This window comes from Sceloporus occidentalis, unplaced genomic scaffold (genome assembly GCF_023333645.1).
Source record: "Sceloporus occidentalis isolate IW3139 unplaced genomic scaffold, rSceOcc1.0.p SCAF_25, whole genome shotgun sequence".
Classification (NCBI taxonomy): Eukaryota; Metazoa; Chordata; class Lepidosauria; order Squamata; family Phrynosomatidae; genus Sceloporus; species Sceloporus occidentalis.
The window spans coordinates 4,001,291-4,022,258 of record NW_028317005.1 but is presented as its reverse complement, the minus strand read 5'-3'; positions in this window follow the sequence as shown (position 1 = coordinate 4,022,258).

The following is a 20,968-nucleotide window of genomic DNA, read 5'->3' as shown; positions in this document are numbered from 1 at the left end:
GGTGGTAGATGGAGCTTGTCCCTCCTTAGTCCCAAAAGGAGGATCCATTTCAAATTTTGTGTTGTGTGTGTAGTGTAGTGTAGTGTAGTGTAGTGTAGTGTTTAAAAAACTATAAAAAATAAAATAAAAAAATAAAAATAAAAAAAAGGAAAAACGAATTAAAGACAAAAAAATTAGAGGAAGTTCTCTTCAGTGCTACTGCTTAAAAAGTAAAACTATGCACTACTGCACTGTGCTGTGTGCAATCTGCCAAAATCCTAAAGTTATTGAAATTATTAACTCAAGATTAACTATTTAATAACTAGCAGTATTTTATTTTTAATTTGAATTTACACGGGCCTAAGAGCTTAGCCTACCACTATGCTAGCCTAAAGCTATATTTCCTTACTATAAGTCTACCTCTAGGCAGACGCTCTCAAACCCACTAAGCTAAAGTGAGGTTAAATCAGATTCAGTATATGATTTATTAATTAATATTAAGTTATATAATATTAATAGATTAGAACTAATTTACTTATATATTATGTATTATAGATAGAAGAATATAGATTATGAATTAGAATTTAGAATTAGAATTACTTATATTATAGATTATGAATTAGAATATTATTATTTATAATATATTATAGATTAAGATTAAAGAAGATTAGAATTATTTTAGTACTACAGCTAGTAGCTTGAAGCTTTGCTTAGTACAGCTCGTCACAGTCAATTTTTCTTGAAAAGAATTAGAAATAAAATAAAATGTCACAGCAAAACGGTTATCTTCACTGCTTGCTGCACTCACTAGCCCAACAAGTTCACTTCACTGATGGACTGAGGTGAGCAAAACACTAAGGGTACTTTTAATAAAATTGAAATAAAATGTAAAATAAATGAGAAAATCTTTGCAAAACAGTTAACGTCACTGCTTGCTGATCAAAAAAAAACACAGCACTTATGCGGCTGCACTCACTAGCCCAACAAGTTCACTTCACTGATGGACTGAGGTGAGCAAAACAAATGAAATAAAATGAAAGATTAATTAAGAAAAATTGACTTGGTCTCTTACTGTTGCTAAAACAAAGCACAAACTATAGAGCTGCAGCACCAGTACTAATAAGATTAGCTGAACTATACGCTAGTAGTAATTAATTAATATTATTACTTTTATTTATAGCTAATTTAATTAACTATTAAGATAAGAAAGAATTAGAGAATTATTGATATTACTGATTTTAGATTAGACACTAGTAGATGTTCTGAATGTCTACAGTACACTCTACACTAGTATACTATTACTAACTATAACTGACAAATATATATATAATTTTATAATGAATTCAATTATTAATTATATTAATTAATATTACTGATTTTAAATTAGACACTAGTAGATGAATGTCTACAGTACACTCTACACTAGTATACTATAGTATATATATATATGACTGACAAATATATATATATATATATAATATTATAATGAACTATTAAATTATAGATTCTATTAAATTGTAATTTATAAATTCTATTTAATTTATTTAAGCAGGACAGGCAATAGGCACTAGTGCCAGCCCAGGGCAAGGGCACCCCAGTGCCACTGAGGCACTGGGTGCACTGTCAACTCAACAGCACTTACACTAAAGTTGATGACAAATTAATTTTAAAAAAATTAAATTAATCAAATTATTATTATTAAATATATTAATTAAGTAGCACTGAAGTGAGGATGAAGTACACAGTGAGAAATGGCAGGCTAAGGCTTACCAGTCTCACACAGAACAGAACAATCTCTCTCTGTAACGCTCGGATGCAGCACAGCAGTGTTGCCAAAGCAGTCACAGCGAAAAATGAATGGATCTCTCAGGCAAGCTCTGGTCTTATAAAGGCGCCTTCAGAATTCAAAAAACAGCAGCACAGGCATTGGACGAGACCCTTAGCGTTACGTCACAAGAGTGAGCTGATTGGACAGACGAGGATCAGCTCACTCCTGTTTGAAATTTTGGCGGTTGCGCGGCAAAAACGAAGACGATCACGAAGAATCTTCGAATCTTCGTGATTGTGAGTCTTCGTCTTCGCCTACGGTTTGCCGGCACTGTATTCTGTTCTACGTTCCTTCGGAACGAACAAAAAAACGGCCTCTTCGTGCTCGTTTTCATGTTCGCCCGAAGACGAATGCACAAGTCTACTAATCACACATGCAACAATGACACGTGCACAACAGAGGCAAAGGGATTAGGGAAGTAACACTTAAACATAGAGTCATTTTAATATTCTTAAAACAAGGGTCCAACATTATAACTATACCCAACGAAACAAATACATTTTACACATTTATACACAAAACATATCAATATGCTGAACAAAACAAATAAACTATAACAGAGATATAACCAAAATAATCACATATTAACAGGACCGTGTTCTGTTACAGATGGGACACCACTAAACTTTATACTGAAACCGGCCGTAACGAATTAGAATAAAAGAGGGGAGAGCTTGCAACATAATGAACCTCATAAAAGATCTACTCATCACAGAAATACCAGCTAAGGTCCATCTTCCTCTCAATGTTATGGTGTGCTATATGTAAAAGTGCTATCAAAAAATCCAGAAAAGCTTCAGGCTGTGACCCAAAATTATATTAGACCAGCTCAGCCCCTCTGTCCCAAAGAATATAATTTGCCTCAATGGAACGATAGGCATAACTGCGCCTTTAAAACCATTTATTAAAGTCATATGATACATTATATCTTCCATCGTGAGACTGTCTGCTATGCCTTCAGGTTAAAGGTGGACTGGAACCACCCTGTCCAAGTTTTTAAAAATGCAGAATTACGTGTGTGAATAATTACATACTGAGCTTTTTTTGTTTTAATTCACTTTTAACATTTGATTTAATTTACCTGAATCTTTAATATGACTATTTGCCAATCCATTCACCATCTGGAGGCCTCGCAGATGTAGAGTAGCATGCAGTGACATCACATTAGTGCAGCAATTTGTGCCACACACAAGGGGTGTCTGACATCATCAGAGGATGTCACTGCCCTGTCAGCGGTCTGTGTGGGAGAGGAGATGCTGGGGCACTGAGAAGAAACAAGCGGCTGCCCTTTAAGAAACAATTGCAGTAGACACACAAACTGTAGACTGTATTGCAAATAGCTTAGGTTACCAAGAGTTTTGCTGCAGTCATATTTGTTTTTTCCCATTAACAATCAGGACAATGGATTTTTTTTGTCATTTCTTACTCTGACATATGTCCAAAATATTTTGCTAGGAGCACATTTATTTCTTTAAATTGCATTAGTCTCTCTCCATGATAGATTCATTGCCTATAGCACTGGCAAGTACGTGGTGTACTTAAAAGTCCAGGCTGGGTAGCAGATATCGAGGGACCAATTTTTCAAATGCATTTTAAGTGCTTTTCTGCTCGGTACGTTTAGGGACACATCCTGCGTCGATTGTAGAAATGTGTTGAAATGATTAGAGCAGCGTTTGGAGACCGGACAGCCTTAGAGATGCATGGCAAAACAGGGGACACAAAGTGATAGATTTATTATCTGCTGTGTATGTCTTGTATTACTACCGGCAACCTATAAAACTGAGCCAAGGCTATGATATTATACTGTAATAATACAGCTCCCAGACAGGGCTGTCACTTACACAAATCAATCAGGGCAGCTTCACACGGTCCATCTACCATAAGGTACCAAAACCATTCCTCTTTAATCGCCGTCTGTAGAAGGAAGGTAGGATACAGAGGTAACCGTGTCACCACCGTGTCAATATGCAGCCAAAAGTTTCCTAGGTCCATCTGGATCTATTCACTAAAGTATTCAGAAGGAGAGTTGAACATCTCAAATCCATGATATCACTATTGAGTATCAAAGGCAAACCTCAGTGAGCTTTTTCGTGGAAGAAGGGCTGAGCTTGCGCTGTATAATCCATTGGTAATTTGTGAGATTCTTAAAACTCCCCTTGGTGTATACACCTTAGGTATAACGTATATATATCTAGCACAGGGCAGGCTCAGCCCCTCTTGTGGGGGAAACGTACCTCAGTTTTCCCTTGATCTACATAGTGATATCAGTTGATTAAAACAGCCAACCCTTTCTTCACACTTCCTCTTTGAATAGATCCCACTGACATTGAAACCAATTAGTAGGGTGAGGACATCCGCCATGTTTTCCATGACACTTAATTTTAAACGGCTGAAGTGAAGTTTGCGAGATGTATAATAATGATTGGTTCCATTACATGAGTTTATGCATTCCACATACTTCAAGGAGCAGAACTTCTCATGTGCTGATCAGCAATTTGTGCAAATTATATGTCCCAGAAAACATGGCTGATGTAGTTATCCAATGCCGCAGCCGGGTTAGCCCCTAGCATATGTGTGTCCCTATTACTCCTACTTGGTTTCCAGGTAAATATACCTCTTTGAGTTGTATTCACAAAGTGCTGAGTTGCTCAGGCCAATGTTACAGAAGTGACGTAAGCAACACTTAGTGAACCATACTGTAAACTTGACTGCCGTGCAAATTGACTCAACGCCGTGTGTCACAACTTATCTCAGGAATTGGATGTTCATCAAGTTGAAAACGTTCCAAATTGGCAAAAATCAACTTGCCTTCTTGAGTAGGGGAAGTAATACAGAACACCTTTAATTAACCTTTAATAATATTGACAGGCTCCTTAACCTCCAATTTAACCATTTCACAGACTTTATTCTTTGTGAGATTAAAGATTAATTACATATTATTTAGAAAAAACAAAATCAAGGATAATTTCCCAAAATAATGACACACCTGAATTACAGATTATAAAGATTCTGGATCAGTAACAGAAATTCTAGTAGTAACAAATCCTAATGTTAAGTTATTTTAAATTACACATATACTTTAATAATGTTGGGTGTGCAATCTGCTACAAATTATCAATAATGGAACCACGGTGAAGCGATCATGCATTAGAGCTTGTATTGATAATATGGTTGAAAAGGACTAGACACAGGCACTGTTGCTTTAAAAAAAAATAAAAAAAAATAATAATAATAATAATAAAAATAATAAAAAAAAAATTATATAAATAATCATTAAAGAGCCCGCTGCTCAGCGTTACCAGTTTAAGGGAGGAGAACCCAAAATATGAATGCCTCGGGCCCCATATTTCCACCACTAATTCTAAAGCTATATTTTTATACCTGTACTTGCATACGATGATGACTTTAAGAGTTTTCTTGATTTAAAATCATTTTTAATGTATTGGCTTATTAGTGATAATTTATAGTAAATGTTTTGCATGGGTCTTTAGTTCCAGGTCATGTCCTTTACTCTAAGTGAATTTTGCTGATTAGGTAATAGACTTGAGCTTTATTATAGAGACGCATTAGCATGCATAATAGCAAGTGCTCTTAATACTGTTGGAATGTAAATGTAATAATTACTATATCGTTTTCAGTTTATAATGAGAGAATAAATGCATGAATCATATGTAGATCTGCTTCTCTGATTCAGCATTTTTTTCAAAGTAATGTTTCCTTATTTTCCAGAAGTAGAACTGGAGCATTTAACTCTTGCCCCTCCATTTACAATGTGATTTTGCTCTACTTCCCACTGGAAAAATATGTAAATACTAAAAAAATGTATTAGCAAAGGCCAACAGACCACAGAAATGGGCAACTGGGTGGAAAATGTATATACAGGTAAATAAAAATAGCCTGTGTGATGAATGCTTTTCGCTTGATGACCCCAACTCACTGTTTATTACCATTGATACTAGTATTTGGGTGTTAATTACATTTTTATATGGTGGTGTATATTCTGTGTGTTTCTGCAAGGCTGTCAGGGTGGTGGGGCACGTTTTGATGTGCTTTGGTTGTTTCGTACTGTATATGGAGTCTCGTTTTATTCAATGCGCTACTCTGGTGACAAATGTATCTTCCCTTCTTCTTTCTCTATGCCTGTGACGTGAAGCTCATTAGGTATCAGTTTCTGTGTCCCCTGTGCTGTCATTTTTCAGATTTTTTCCAAATGTTTTTAGATTTAAGATTGTATTATGTGTGTTTTACATGCCGATGACTACGTACCACCTGAACTGGGACATTCATATCATGCATTAGTTTGTATGGCACAGTGATATTACACAGAGCTGTACAACATAATTGCCTATAATTACTTCTAGAAGCATTATAGGAATACTATCATCATAGGCAGGAGTCACAAGTTTTGCAAAAGTTCTTTTCATCACTAAGATTCATGACAAGACCCATAAGTACCAGTCCATTATGATACCCATTGCTTGATAAAATATGAGACTGCCTTCTACAACGTGACCTTGGGTTAATAATTTTCTAACATGAGGAATTTCCAAGTTCAAGGTATAGATGAATCAACTTGTTTGAAATATTACACTGTTCACAAGTTTCATGAGCTGTCATTTGAATTTTACACATCAAGAATGTGACTTTTAATCAAATTACAAATGCAGGAAAGGTGAAATGCTTTTCAATCAGCACTTTGGCATTTAACATAGAAAAGCAAACGCAAAAAATGATAGCCTTTTCCTGAAATCATACACTAAGGTAAGATAATGTAAACATAGTTAATGCCAATGAGCAAACACATTGTAAAACATGCATGCTATTAAGCTGTGTTTTGGCGGAGAAAAACAAATAAGATATCTCGTCATTTTCTTCAACCTACTGTGTTGGGTTTAAAAGGGGACACATGCTTAGTACGTAACACCAAGCTTTTCACCTGGCTGAATAAAGGTATAGAGGCGGCACGAGGAGATGGGACTTCAGAACCTTCTAAAGCCAAGTGCTGAGATAATACATCAGCTATGGTCAGGTTCTGTAGCTCTGTGGGACAATATAGGGAGTTCCTCGGACAGCCACTTATGGCCAATGTCTGCAGAAGTGGGCCAGTTCAGCAGCTCGGCAGTACATCTTTCTTACTAAAAACAGGACCGTTGGGAGGTATGTTAGTTTTCTCCCACCTTTTGTCCACATAAAGTGGGATAGGTCTTATTAATATAATGTCAAGCTTTTTACTTTACCCCATCCAACCTCACCTACTTAGAACACTGAGATTATATTTAAATAGTCATTCTGGGGCAAGCGGTCATGTCCGCAGAGCTACTAATGAAATGTCCTTATTGATTGGCCGGTTTCATTGGTTGTTATGGATATAAATCACTTTCAACATATAATCTCTTGTATTCTAGACAATTTGCTACAGAACTTTCAAATGCTTTCTTCATTTGAAACATTAATGGTATTTTTTTTATTTTTTTTGAGAACAAGGTAGGTACTGGCGATATTTTTTAGACCAAATTTGTTGCTAATGTTGCTGAGCAAGGCAGAGAAACGGTAGCCTAGAACTGCAAACACCATGAAGGTGCAGCAGAAGACTGGCATTCGGACGTTCCCAGATGGTTTATGGCAGATGCATTATGGCTGTGTAGACTCAGTAACGACATCGTAGGGATGTCTGTTACTGAAGGTGGCGTATGTATAGCACCCGAATGAATGTGTAAAAAGTTCATCAGTGAATGAAATGCGAAGTATACAGACTCAGTTAACTGTGTGTAACATGCAAGCGCGCAGCTCAATTACTTACCATGTGCAGACAGTTAAATAAATGAAGCATACAAAACAGACTGTCAGTTCACGGTAATGTGAAAGAGCGTTTATACATATCTGACTGGGAATAGAGCGCTTCTAAATTCATCCAGTGGCCTCAAGCTCCTGAGGGTAACAGCAACCCAGTTCCAACCCAGCAGAATCATTTAATGGAATCATAAAATGCTATTGGACTTAATGATGTATCAGGAGAATCTGCAATGGACTTAGACAATTTATGTGACTTTATTACAAAATCTAGGCCATCCATTGGTGTAACACACAAAAATACATATGTTAACCATATTAACCCCTTCAATCCCAGGGGTTTTTGGTACCTCAAAGCCCAGAGCAATTTTGCCATTTTTGGGGTATGTCGGTTTAGCGATTATTCTCCTTTCCTGTGAATAGTTTACCCATGTAAACTATATATTGTTTTTTCAAGGAGAGATAGAGCTTTCGTTTGATACCATAGTTGGATGATTAGCTGAAAATTTAGAATGAGAAATTTAGTAAAAACTAGCGAAGATTAGAAAAATAAACTAATTTTTTTTTACATTTTCCCTCTGAATCCTCACAAAATTAGGTAAAGTGATGGAAAATCCCCTCCAAGTTTATCAATTCAGGTGTCCTGATTTCAGAAATACCTAATTTATATAGATTTTCCAGACTTTCCCAGCACCAGGGAGCATACTATTAGGTGTACAATTTTGTATAATTTTTATGCCTATGGCTTAACGGGTTTGGGGGTTGTGAACGGGGGCAGGAGGGTTATACTGGCTAGATGTTATGCTAGGGCAATGGGATGTAAGGTTTTTTTAAGAATTTTTTTTATTATCTTTTTTTATATATTTTTTTTAATTTTTTTTTATTTTAATTTTTTTTACATTTTTTTTATTTTTTATATTTTTTTTAAACAGTAATGGTTAGAGGTCCTCCTAGGGACCTCCTGAACATACCAGTGATGTCACAGTGACATCACAGCTCATATTATATTTTTTTTTAGTATTATTTATATTATTATTTTAATGATTTTTTTAATATTATTTTTAAATGGACTAACGTTTTTTTTTTTTCTGCTTTTCTGTTTCAGGACGGGAGGGGGGGTGAGAGAGATGGTTTCTCACTCCCCTCCCCGCGATCCCCCTGCACCGATCACACTGTGATCTCTATGCAGGTCCTCACAGACCTGCATAGAGATCGCAACGTCTCTGTGCCTCATCGGAGGGCAGGATATCCCCGCAGGGGATATCCTGTCCTCCGATGACCTTCCGGGTTACGTCAGCAGTGACGTAACCCGGAAGGGAATGCCCGATCGCGCGTTTGCAACTGCGCGATCGGGCAGTTTACCGGTAACAGCTTACCGGCTTTCATGCCGGAAGCTGTTGCGGGAGATCGGACAGCAGAAAGCCGGCAAAGCCGGCTTCTGCTGTCAGTGGGGAGTCCAGGCTGTCAAACGACAGCCTGGTCTCCCGTGCAGCGGCAGGGATGTGTCCCTGACGCTGCACGAAGGGCTGGACGTACCGGGACGTCCATAGGGGTTTCTTTGTGGGCGTTTTTTGGACGTCCCGGTACGTCTATAGGGGATTGAAGGGGTTAAGCAATATACCGTATTTGCTCGATTATAAGACGAGGTTTTTTCCAGAGCAAATGCTCTGAAAAATACCCCTCGTCTTATAATCGAGGTCGTCTTCTAATCAGACCTCATTCTGCTGGGGCCAGGCTGCTTACCAGGCTTTGGTCGCGAGCAGCGTCACTCCTACTAGCAGCAGGAGAACAGGAAGCTAGCAGAGTGTCACATAATTCTACCTCCCCCCTCCTTCCTCTGGGGGCGGGGCCAGAGAAGTTGCTCGCACAGCCGGGCCCCTGCAGAAGTCTGCGAGTGGGAGATCTGCAGTTCAGGTAAGGGGGTGGGGGAGGGTTTTTGTGATTAATGTGTGAAGTATGTGTGATTAATGGAATGAATGAGTATTTAAATGTTTGTGAATGAGTGTGTGTGTGTGTGTGTGTGTGTGTGTGATAGCATGGATGTGTAAGGGGGTGGTGGTGGTAGCATGGCATAGGGAGGCTGTAATCCCACTACTATCATCCCCAGGTTCCAGCATGTACTGGCTGCCTTGGCTTGATAGGAGTGTGATTGCTGTTAGCAGTTATATATATATATATATACCTCCAGAAATGCATTTTAACCCCCTATATGCCACTCAGCCCAATGATGTGCATTTTAACCCCCTATATGCCACTCAGCCCCATGATATGCCTTTTAACCCCCTATATGCCAGAGTGGCATATAGGGGTATAAGGCATATCATGGGGCAGAGGGGCATATATGGGGTTAAAAGGCATATCATGGGGCACAGTGGCATATAGGAGGGTAGAAGACATTTCTGGAGGCAGAGTGGCATGTAGAGGGTTAAAAGGCACATCAAGGGGCAGAGTGGCAAATAGGGGGGTATAAGGCATTTATGGGGGCAGATGTGCATAACTGGGGGGGCAGGTTGGCAAATAGAAGGAAATAAAAAATATATATTTTTCTCAATCATAGCTTTTATTAAATATGAAAAAATAGTTTACATGAATTAATATTTACTAGTAAAACGTTTTTCCTATAGGGTAGTCTTATATTCAGGCTTTTTGGTTTTTTCCTAAATTAATATTTAGATTTTGGGGGGTTGTCTTATAATCAGGCAAATACGGTACTCAGAAGCACTAAAGTTAATTATCTCTACTATATAAGTGGGCTGTAATGTGACTCAGAGGAACAAGTCTCATCATCAACTAAAACTGGTTACCATAGAATGGTCAACTGAGAAGGATCCCAAGGAATAGAGCATAAAAATTAATATTTTAATAAAAGAGGTCAGTAGTTAACAGAAAAACTTGCCTGCCTTTTGAGCTCTGAAACATTTCCAAACTGGAACTTCTAGGTACTGCACTATTTTGGTATTTATGTGACATATGCATTCTGTCGCTCCTCAAGCTTTGCAGTTGGCTCCTGTTTTTTCCACCTGCACCTATTACCTGTTTAATTCGCTATTAAACCGACCTCCAGCCTGAATTCCTTGCTCAGTGAAAGTTTACCTGTTGAGCTTGCGCTCCTGTACCTGACTTTTTCTGTGTTTACCTGACTATAAATAGTCAGGGTACTAGAGTGGGAGCTCACAGACACACACAGACACACACAGACACACACAGACACACAGACACACAGACACACAGACACACACACACTGCAAGCTGCACTAAAGAGAGTGCTCTGCACTAAGTAGGACAGAGGGAGCGAGATAGAACCGTACTTATAATGGAGGAGAGAAATGGAAAGAGTATACATGTGTAAGTATGTTTATGGATAGTGTGTGTTAGTGTGTACATGTTAGTGTGTAGTGTTAGCATTAGTGTGTGCGTGTTAGTATTTGGTGTTAGTGTGTATATGTGTATAGGTTTGTGACCCCTGGGGGAGGGGAAGATATAGCGTGTGTGTGTATGTATGTTTAACTGTAGTGTATGGTGTTAGAGTGAGTTTGCTTGTTAGTAAGTGAGAGTGTTTGTTAGTTTTGGGGGGGGGAGGATAAAAAAAAAGATTTCACCCAGATGCCACTAACCATATGGTTTACCCATGGATTTTACCCTTGGTTGATCTGTTCCCAGTAAACACATTATCAATGTATTAACTTTTTTACCGATACATAGGTTGAGTGCCCTTATTTTTCCCTACAGGCTATGAAATACCCTATATGTGTATATATACGAGTACTTTTTTATTATTAGTTTTTCTAATAATGTTAGGATGCATGTTAGTACTAGATACAATACATTTTCAAGGTGTTGCTTGTGTTTGAAATAAAAGCAGCTAATAGTTCATGTTCTTTGAGCAAAGTCTTGCATGTATATAACTGAAATTTAATGAATCATTTTCTTTGCTTGGAAACTTAATTTCATATTTCATAGTTTCATATTACTTAAACTAGTGACTCCTGACGGTTGCAAAAATTCCACAGATCAAAAGGATACTTGTCTAAAGCATGTGGAAACAAAAAAATAATTAGTGATGCTTTCAAGTACAGACGTGAGTGCAGCTCTCATAATTAATCAGTTTTCCATTTTTTAAGTTTTAATTTCAGAAGTAAGTCATTAAGTTCTCCTGTGGTAATCAATAAATGGTTAAAGCATCAGAAATGACTGCAAAAGCCTAATTTTATTCTTTTTACTAAATGTAAGGTTAAGAATGATTGATTTTTTTTTTTAATTTGCACAAATGTTTCCATTAAAGTAAGAAACACCATTCTACTTTCATCTGTGAATTCACAAGCTCCATGGCTCAGAAGAAAGTTTAATTTGCTGGTGAAGACTTTTTTTAATCAACATGTTATATTAAATGGAAACTCCAGTCATCATGTGCACTTTAATGTTTATGATAGCTAAGTGGTCCCTTTAAATTTTCATGGTGTCCCTCTAGCAAATGCTTGGAAGTATACTGCAGAATCCCACCATACGCATTAGCCCCTTTCTCTGCTGCTTTAATAGTGGAATACCTCTTCAGTACTTTTAGAAAACACAGAAAAGAATAAATGAATATGGAAGATAATACATTTGGGGTATCTCAATCCATTGCCCCCCCCCCCATCATTTTCCCTTTATTCCAATCCTAAGCCTCAGAATATTTGGCGGGTGCAAAGATATCGAAGAGACTCAATAATAAAACTCACAATAATTTGTTTAAATTGTAGGAATACTTTTTAGCTTTGTTTGTTTCATTAAAATATTGTTTTATTGTTAAACAACATTACAACCACCTTATCAAAATGTTATAAAGTCTCCTAAGACATGTTTGTAAAGCCCTGACCCTAACAGGGCTTCAACTATTGGAACTCAAATTTTAAAAATCCACCTTTTGCCATACATCGTGACAATTGATCTTCCCAGATATCAGGTCTAATTTCTTGATTTGTTAATTTACTGTGATTACCACATCCTGTACACCAAGTAAGTTCCATTGATGTTTGAGGAGGTGGAAGGGAGGCTCGCAAGTCACCTTTGCAATCCACTTGCGAGCCTCCCTTCCACCTCTCAAAACATTGATGCATTTTAAAAAATTAGACCAAAAAGGGGGGGGGGGAATGGAGGTTTCCCAGGACCCCAGTAACCAAGGTGGAGGGGCTGATGATGTCCCCCTTCTCCCACCCTGTGTGTGGTTGGTAATAAATTAACTGGTAAAAATGGGTCTATTCAAGTATTAATTGGATACCATTAAAGTTAAATGAGTATGTGGTGCATCGCTCCAGGCTGCTGGTAGTCATGAGTATATATATACGCTCTCATGTGCAATGAGCTGCCATTTTTCAATAGATGAATGACTTACACATTTATATATATTTGTGGCATCACTCTTTGCCTTTTGCCTTTTAACTGTCCTGGATTGACCCTGGAAAGGTGAGCGATGGGTTTTTTTCCAGGTTTGCATATGGCAATGCTCAAAACCATAGAGTTAGAGGGGTAAGTAGGACTTCTAGCAGCCACAATATTACCACCGGGTTATATAACATTGTGTAACATTGGCACTCACTCCAGATCGCCCCTGCTGTTTAGCCTGCTAGTTGCAGTGGACTGCCAGTTGAGCTGCACGTTGAGCTGCACGTTGAGCTGCACGTTGAGCTGCACGTTGAGCTGCACGTTGAGCTGCACGTTGAGCTGCACGTTGAGCTGCACGTTGAGCTGCACGTTGAGCTGCACTGTGCTAAAGGAATATTCCCTCTTATGATTTGACCATTCAAAGTAACCACAGAGGTTGGGTTTACACAGCTGCAATCTCCAAGTTGCAAAAAAGGAGTCTGCTCTAAATATTTTCAGAATGATGTATTGCGTATGATACAGGAACCATCTCCACACTGCAATCTATGTACAATACCGCTATGTGTTGGAGCATTATGTATGTGTATACCATTAACATTACTTTTTTAGCATTCATATGGCTTACTTACACAGTTGATGCATTGCACAGTTTTCCTCTAATGGAAAGGACCCTGCAGTGAAATATGTACTCCAGAAAGTCAAGCTTATGATATGTACATTTTGACTACAGTAAGATTGCAGGGAGCAACAATATTGTTTTGTTTTTTTTATAATTGTTAACTCATATATTTTATACCTATGATCAAATAAAAACTTTGCTATATTATGCAGAACAATTGCAGATGATTCATAGCTGTCATCGCGGAAACAAATTCTGGTGCACCCAGTTCCTGTCCAATAGTTAAAAGTGAAACTCATTAGCCATCCTTGTCATAAGCAAACATTTTTCTTGAAATGAGTACAGTCAAAGGGTTGCAGAGATGACACAGATCAGTCCATTAAATAAAAGATATATCTCAAATGATTACCCAACAAGATGAAGCATGATGATAATGAAAAATGTATCCCTTTGATCAAACTGCTTCGTTTGCCATATCTTCAAAACAGAAATATCTTTAGACTCGTGCTGCTTAAACATTTTATGTATTATCGATCCCCATTCTAATTTGTGTAATTCATTGCTTTCCTGGTTTAAACGCTGCTTTTAAAAAAAAAAAAATTACACCGATCTTCATTTCTTCCCCTTTTTCAATTTTGTTCAGCCACTCATTCTGATCTGTTTTTGTTTTATGTATTTGTTCTTCAGGTGGTCAGGAATAGCACATCCTTCCAATGACTTTTATGAAGATTAAGCACTTTCCTTCAATTTATTCTCATAAATAATTAATCTTTATAGTTTTGCGTTAGGAAAAACTCTTGAGAATTTGATACCCTGTAATACTCTGGTTTAAAGCCAACCTGAAATCATGTAAGAGAGAATCATTTAACAAGATGCTCGTTTGTATAAAGAAATGTCTACACCTTAATTAAACCATGCAAAGCAGATTTTTAGTTGGTTCTTACAAATGCGCCAGGCACTTGACACTTTTCTGCATGCCTTTATTTTTGTTTTTCGATTGATAGGTTAAAGGGACAATCATGCCCAGGAGTGTCCATAAGTGAATCAAACTGTGCTTTAGGCGATGGCTTACAAGAGTGGCCTGGTGTCCCTTGGGCTGATCTGATAACAAAAAATGGCCCACTACCTTAAACTGGTTTGTGTGTTTGCAGTTCCACATACAGCCACCAGGGTGACTAGAGCAACAAGGACTTAACACCCTTTCTGGGTCACGTCTGCCAATTGTGTTCTGTTGGCTTATCACTGGGCCACATGGTGATTAAATACAAAACCTTATGACATAATATTATACAATAACATATATATATATAAATGGACTGAAGAGGACATCGCTCCCACGCATTACATCCAGGCATTACTAGTTATTGTTTATTTTGGAAAAAATAAACAAACATTGTTCGCGTTTCCTTCCTAAAGACATCTAAATCCTTGAGGGGATGCTGTTATCCTTTCATTTATCTTGTGTTGTTTTTAAATTTTTTTTTAAATAGCAGCGTTTCTGACCATGGCATTGTTTGTCATCGTTCATGCCCCCTCCCGACTTCCTGCACCACAATTGCCATAGCCTAAAAACTGCCATTGCTTTGAAGTTCCTCCCTACGTGTATTAACCAACTTTATCTGAAAATAAAAAAGTATTTTCTCAATTGCATCAAACTATAACTAAGAGGATAATGAAGGTATGAAATTAAAAGAAGCAATGTTATATCCACATAGCATATCAAATTACATTTTTGGAATCATTAGCTGGCTTATAACCACATTTTTCAACCCATAGTCACAAAATTACTACATATTTGTTATCATTAATTATGATTTGAGGAAGATGACAGTTTTTTCCATGTCACTTATTTCCAGTATTGAAATTTTAATTTGATGAATAGCATGTGTCATATGTTTCCAATTTTTAGCAAAGCACCATGTCGTGAATTAGCATAGAAATATTATATTCTTATGTAGACAACTTTTATTTAAAGCAAGAACTGGACCTAACAATATTAGTTTATTCAGAACCAATTTATACCAATTCTATCTATAATACAACATTCTGTATCCAATGCTTAATCCAATTACAGATGATTCTATTGTAGCTTTGGAATTTGACTAATAATTGTTAGTCAACATATAAAGTGCTGTGAAAAAAATATTTCCCCCTGATTTCTTCTATTTTTGCATATTTGTTACACTTAACTGTTTCAGTTAACCCAAGTAAACACAAAATGCATTTTTTTAATGATGATTTTATAAATAGGTTGTAAAAGCTGTCCAACCCTACCTGACCCTATGTAAAAAACTGATTGCCCCTTAGTTACTAATTCAACCAATTAACCCCAGGCATGATTACTGCCAGCCCTGTTGAAGTCTTGCAAGATGACTTCTGGTCCCATTTTCCAGACTGATAGATATACATGACTTTGTTTCATGTGTTCTAAAATCTTGAAGGAGAACGTTCGGCCATCAGTTTGTGGCCTAAAGCTCAAGCACAATTGGGTTATGTAGTAGGACAATGATCCGGAACACACAAGCAAGTCTCTGAAGGGCTCAAAGGAAATAAAATAAAGGTTCTGGAGTGTCCTAGTCAAAGTCCTGACTTGAATCTGACTGAGATGCGGTGACATGACCTTAAAAAGTTCATGCTTGAAAACTCTCCAGTGTGGCTGAATTAAAATAATTCTGCCAAGAAGTAGACTTGTGCATTTGTCTTCGGGCGAACATGAAAACGAACACGAAGAGTGCGTTTTCGTGTTCGTTCTGAAGACACGCCGAAGAGAAGACAGCGGCGGTAAAACATAGGCGAAGACGAAGACACACACCACGAAGATCTTCGTGATCGTCTTCGTCTACCACTCTCCCCGGTCCCTTCCCTTCTAACTTACCTTGGCATCGCGGCAGTTCCCGGAAGTGGAAATCCGCAGGTTCGCCGTCACGGGTTACAGGGCAGTGTGAATGAGCCTATTGGTCGCCTACAGCTGACCAATAGGCTCACTCGCACAGCCTTTGTAACCCCTGACAGCGAACCTATGGATTTCCGCTTCCGTTAACCCCTTCGATTCTGCGTTAGATAACGGGAGCGGAAATCCATAGGTTAAAGGGCCGTGCAAGGGACCAATAGGCTCACTCGCACGGCCCCTTAACCCCTTAAGGTGCAACAAGTGCACCAGGAGCCTAAAAGTCTGTACGAGTCGCTCGTACAGACTTTAAAAAGTTAACCCCAATGCTGCAACTTACCCGGCATATCCCACTGGTCTCACTGTTCTATCAGTTAAATGTCCGTACGAGCGACTTTATTGGTCGAAGACGAGCACGAAGACGAACACGAAGAGCCCCCTGGTGCCCAAGTCTAGCAAGAAGACTGGGCCAAAATCCCTCAACAGCGATGAGACTCAATGCCAGTTATCACAAAACAATTGATTGCAGTTGTTGCCACGCTGGGTGAAGCTCCGCTTCTCTGGGCGTCCAGCCTACTAAAGGGGATACTCCGGGTCGTGGGAGCAGAGTTGTGGCACACCCTGTAATAGCGTGTGTCCCGAGACATCAGCGGGACATCCTACAAGGGGGCTTCGAGTAGCTGGAGCCATTTATTTATTTTCCTGTCAATTACTGGCTACGAATATATCCCATGATTTCTAATTGTTAATATTTCAGTTTTGAGTTAAAGGACTGTGTGTCTTACTCACACTCATCCCAATATACTGTTTAAATGTGTTTGTCAATATACGCTTGCCAAGTTTGAAGGACCTTACCCATGCAAGATATACCCTTCCAAAGTAATAAGCTTTCCCATATCATATGTAAAGCAGTAATTAGCCCCCACTAAAAGTTCAGACTTAGCCATTATAGTACTACAGCTCCTGTAAAGTATACAATATGGACTCGTATCTTTTTCCTGTTGGTTTTGGCCAGGAGACTTAATGGAGGTGACACTGCTTTCCAAATCCTAAATGTTACTATACTATATACTAAATAAACTAAGTGTAACGATGCTTACAGATTAAAATAAACAATACTTATGTGTTACAAACTTACTTCATATTGATAACATGGGAGCATTCATCTTTCTTCTCTTGAGATCTTGATGGGCTGGTTGGGCTCCAAAGGGCATGACAGCAGTTGTAAGGGGGGACCTGCAATACTGCCGAGGTAAGATGTCCAGGGTTATGCTGAGGTAAGATCTTTAATTTTTGATTAATTTATGTTGTTGGTCCCCATAGCCATGTAAACTTTATCAGTGTATGTTTATAAAATTTTCTTGACTTTTTTATACCTGCTCATCATCCTTTTCACTTAATTCCAAATGTATACCTGCATATATAAAGTGAGCACCAGTCCTTCCCTGTCCAATTCTAAGCTGCTGAACGTATATGTGGCAGTTGCGTCCTGTTATATTCCATTGACACACAATGTAAGGAACTGGCGGTATTAAAGAGCCTGGCATGTTTTCTCAAATAGCTTGGCATCTACATCCAGACATGAGCTCAGATCTTCCAATCACACTTCAAATGAATAATAGTTGAAAGCTACAGTCCCGCAGATTAAAAATAGTCTTTATACATGTGGGAGCTGCAGCTGTATGAACTGAAAAGTTAATGCTGTCTCATCGGCTTCTTGAAAGGGAATATTTCATTAAAATAAAAGAACCCCTGCTGAGATTGTGTAAAATTCAGCTTAACAACTTACAAAATTCTCACTTTTTTTAAGAATTTGTTGTTGTCAACTGAACAATTAATCAACAATTTAAGAAAAAATGTTTCAAAAAAGGCAAAACTCCAATTTGTTAGAAGAAGAAATTCACACGAAACTGTGAAAAGGGTGAAGGACAATGCTTTGTAAACTTCCCACTTTGTATCAAATGTTGATGTCAATTTTGGAAATAAAAATCGTGTCGTTTATTTTGACATTCAACATGCGTGCCAAGTAGATCTTTTCGTAAACAGTTCTTTTTAAAAGTTTAGTGTCCTATAGTTTAAGTTAGATCTTCCTAATTTAATCTTTTTATTTTTTTTGGTTGGTTTATTAATGGACAGGTTTCCCAAAAGGTATCCAGTTAGTACCCAAAAATTGTCATCTTAGTTATTCTTTTTATATCACAACAACTATCTATTTCAAACATACCAGATGTGTATACTACAGAGAAAGGTATTGTAACAAGATTATCCGATTATCTTATCTCTGCTTTTAAGGTGCTGATTTTTTCTGATTGGTTCAGACAACTCTTGTAAGGGTGAGGTAAGGAAAAGGGAGAACAAATTAGGATAAGAAATTGATTAGGTAATGATGTCACAGATAGCAGCTTTCATGGTGTTAATGTTTAAACTAAGTATCTCCAAAACAAATTACGCTGACATTTGCTCTAAAAAACCAACAGGTCTTATATTCTAGCAAATACGGTTATTTAAGAAAATACACCACAGGGTAATATGTAGGGGACAGAAGTGACCCTCTAGAACATAAAACCAACTATGGATGTGGCGTATTATTGTAATCAGGGAAATTTGCTGAACATAAATTGGGTTCACCTACTCTGTGGAAGAAATCCTAAGCATTACGTGTGGCCATGCATATCCAGTAGCCACATGTATGTCATTTAATGGCCACCTGCCTTAAAGTGCCAGCACTGATTTTAATCCCCTGTACGTTTTTATGCCTAGAACCAACTTCAACTCTGATTCAATCGTATATTCATTTAATGCTTAATATGCAATCTATTACATGATCAGTGAAGAAACACACTCCCTTTACTGTGGAAAGAACGTTTCTACCGAGCCATTTATATTAATACTTATTTTTTAGTGCAACCACAATCACAAATGTTCCTAAATCATTGCATACAGAGCAAGATGAAGTGATCTGTTGAAAATGTTCAATCTATCTCATTTGAAGAGATAAGTGCCTTCGGGAAAACACAAGAGCCCATTGCTTTGCACCTCGTCTGTACAGATACAATTTTTAACTTCTTAATGAGTCGGATTGTCAGGTTGCTGTGTTTCCGTTAAAGGTAATATAAACAAATAAAGCCGAGTTAGTGTCTCTAGAGAAGGTGCCGGTAATTCGGTGCAATAGGACCTACAATTGGAGCAGAATATGGATTCAAGCTTAAACAGAATGCAGCGTGTAAATACTTTAAAATATATCTAACTACCGTTATATTTTACAGGCAAGGGGATTGATATAACGGTGTCAAAAGCATACAATAGGCAAATTCAAGTTTGTGGCTTAATGATATGCAGACATTGGATTGTCTGCCTTTATACGTTTTTCTAGATGTGATATTGTCAATTTCATCTTTTTTTTTTTGCCATAAAAACTAACATTTATACTTGGGATGCATCACATTGTATGCACTCACTATAACTTAATACATAACCGCCACATTGTGTATTCCATTTTTACATGAAAAAATCAGTACGGTAATAGGAAGAAAATGTAATATACTGTAAGCTCACCGGGCATGAGCCTGTTCTTCTTCAGTACTGGTATGCCTTAATGTGTGTTCATATCAGCTTTGTATAGTATTAAGTTTAGTGTTATTGTGAACTCTTACTATTGTACTGGAGTTACGTTTGTTGCTGGCGCTCTATGAATAAAAAGGTTACGTAATCAAGGCAGGGCTGGTACCTTCTGGCCTGAATACTGGGGTTGGCAAGTGGCCCCTTTCCCCCCTAATAACATACACTCACACTAACACACACTCACTCTAAAACATCATCTCACACACATCACACACCCTTACCTTGCCTTGAGCATTTCTTTTATAGCTGTTTATAAAAATATCATAGAAAACATGTTCAAAAATACTTTCATAGTTTTATTAAAATATTTGTTTCATACAATATTAGACAGAATTTAAAAAGTTTATAAAAAGTGAATAAGTTGCTCACATTATCTGTTTACATATTGCTTCGTGTTCTTCCATGTGTGGTGCCAGGAATAAGGGTGAAATGCACACTGAAGTTATTCTGCCACACCATGTCAGCCATTCTTCCGCAGACACATATAGATTTCACATGTTGATGATCATTGATGATCATGTGCAGGGCCGGCCCAAGGCAAAATGCCGCCTGGGGCGAATTTTAAAATGCCGCCCCCCCCCCTTATTTACCCTTCCTCGCCGCCCCCCCATTATCTACCCTCCCCCCCCCTTGTACTTACCTTTCAGCAGTCCTGCGGCGAGTCTCCCTGTTCGGTCTCGGTGCCGGCTTGTAATGCTGAGCGCCGGAAATCTTCCGGCACTCAGCATTACAAGCCGGCACCGAGACCGAACAGGAAGACTTGCCGCAGAGGAGAGAGAGAGGCGCCCCTCTCTCTCTTTCGCTTTCAAAAAAAAAAAAAAAAGGGGCTTGGGGCGGCAAAGTGCCGCCTGGAGCGGTTGCCCCACTTGGCTCCATTGTCGGG